Below are 2,475 nucleotides of genomic sequence, written 5' to 3'. Positions count from 1 at the left end.
TTTTTTTTTTTTTTATCTTACTTGGATTAAAGTCTGTTTCGTCAGAGACTAGGATTGCAGTCTCTGAGGTTTTTTTTTTTTTTTTTTTTTTCCATTTGCTTGGTAAATTTTCCTCCCTTTATTTTGAGCCTGTGTGTGTCTTTGCATGTAAGTTGGTTTTCCTGAATACAGCACACCACTGGACCTTGACTCCTTATCCAATTTGCCAGTCTGTGTCTTTTACTTGGGGCATTTAGCCCATTTACATTTAAGGTAAGTATTGTTTTGTGTGAATTTAATCCTGTCATCATGATGCTATTTGGTTATTTTGCACACTAGTTGATGTAGTTTTTTCATAGTGTCATTGGTCCTTATGTTTTTGTGTGTTTTTGCAGTGGCTGGTACCAGTTTTTCTTTTCCATGTTTAGTGCTTCTTTCAGGAGTTCTTGAAGGGCAGGCCTGCTGATAACAAAATCCTTCAGCATTTGCTTGTCTAGAAGGGATTTTATTTCTCCTTCACTTATGAAGCTTAGTTTGGCTGGATATGAAATTCCGGGCTGGAAATACTTTTCTTAAAGAATATTGAATATTATTCTCCAATCTCTTCTGGCTTGTAGAGTTTCTGCTGAGAGATCTCCTGTTAGTCTAATGGGCTTCCCTTTGTAGGTAACTGATCTTTTTCTCTGGCTGCCCTTAACAGTTTTTCCTTCATTTTGACCTTGGAGAATCTGATGATTATGTGTCTTGGGGTTGATATTCTTGTGGAGTATCTATGCGGTGTTCTCTGTATTTCCTGAATTTACATGTTGGCCTGTCTTGCTAGGTTGGGGAAGTTTTCCTGGATAGTATCCTGAAGTCTGTTTTCTAGCTTGTTTCCATTCTCCCCGTCTCCTCCTGGTACTCCAATCTATTGTAGGTTCTGTCTCATATTTTTTGAAGGCTTTTTCATTCTTTTTTTTTTTTTCATTTTTGTCAGCATGTCTTATTTTAGTAATTTGGTCTTCAAACTCTGATATCTTTTCTTTCACTTGGTCGATTCGGATTTTGATACTTGTGTATGCTCCACGAAGTTCTCGTGGTGTGTTTTTCAGCTCCATTAGTCATTTAGGTTCATCTCTTAACTGGTTATTCTAGTTAGCAGTTCCTCTAACCTTTTGTGAAGGCTCTTAGCTTCTTTGCAGTGGATTAGAACATGCTCTTTTAGCTCATTGTAGTTTTCTATTACCCATATTGTAAAGCCTACTTCTGTCAATTTGTCCATCTGATCCTCTGTCCAGTTCTGCATCCTTGATGGAGAGATATTGTGAACATTTGGAGGAGAAGAGGCATGCTGGCCTTTTGGGTTTTCATCATTTTTTCATTGATTCTTTCTTACCTTTGCGAGTTTGTCTAGTTTTGGTCTTTGAGGCTGCTGACCCTTGGATGGGGTTTTTGTGGGGGCCTTTTTGTTGTTGTTTTTGTTGATGTTGTTGCTGTTGCTTTTTGCTTGTTTTTCTTTCAATAGTCAGGTCCCTCTTCTATAGGTCTGCTGCAGTTTGCTGGGGGTTCACTTCAGGCCCTATTCATCTGATTAGCAATATACTTATTTGTGCAGGAAAAAAAAAGGAATGCCACCAGTTACAAACTGAAGTAGACTACTCTTTTCGTGGTTTTATTCTGACAATATTTGTCACACACATTTGCATATGCATTTACCTGTGTAGACTTTACAGTATGGTTGAATTGAGAGTATAGATGCACTTGAGTGTATATGGGTGGGCTTAATGTATATATGCATTTATGGGAGGGAATATATGTGTACTCAGTACCAGCATTACATTGTACTTGGAAATGATTAAATGTTGTGTTGCATAGTTTTAATTTTCCTTATTCAGTAAAATTTTTTTCAGTCTCTTTTCCTATACATCCAGATGCCATCTATTTGACCACTTCCACTCCTCTTCCTAATGCCCTTCCCAATATGCTAATATTCTTATCATTTTGTATAACACTAAAGCATTTGCCATATAAGAGACTGCCTGTCCTATTTTCCATGTACTAAATTTTATAAACTTCTGAAAGTAGCTGGCTTCCTGGTTGATTATTCTCACCAGCACAATGTCTTTCTACTGTGCTGGACTGATGCACAGAAAATACAGACTTTTAATACCTCCTCCTGCCTGCTAATGTAGTTATTCATCAGACTTGAAGATAGTTTCTCTGTTTATCAGGATGTCAAGTGGGGTCCAGACAGAAATCTAATAAACATTTCCACTGTCTTGGAATTTATACATGACAATGAAACTCTAAGTCCAAATGAAAATTGGGGCATCCATGATAATTACATGTAAGATAGTTTCCCCTGACCCCATTAGTACAAAGATAACATGTCAAAGTTCCGCCAACCCAAGGAAACATCAGATTATTTTAAGCGACTTAAAACAAGGATAGAAATTTTCTTTTTACCTTGGCCGTTACTGACTTATTTAATCTGTATGTTTTGTTTTTTCTAAATAA

The sequence above is a fragment of the Mandrillus leucophaeus genome, unplaced genomic scaffold (assembly GCF_000951045.1).
Source record: "Mandrillus leucophaeus isolate KB7577 unplaced genomic scaffold, Mleu.le_1.0 Scaffold1241, whole genome shotgun sequence".
NCBI lineage: Eukaryota > Metazoa > Chordata > Mammalia > Primates > Cercopithecidae > Mandrillus > Mandrillus leucophaeus.
This window is presented reverse-complemented; position numbering follows the sequence as displayed.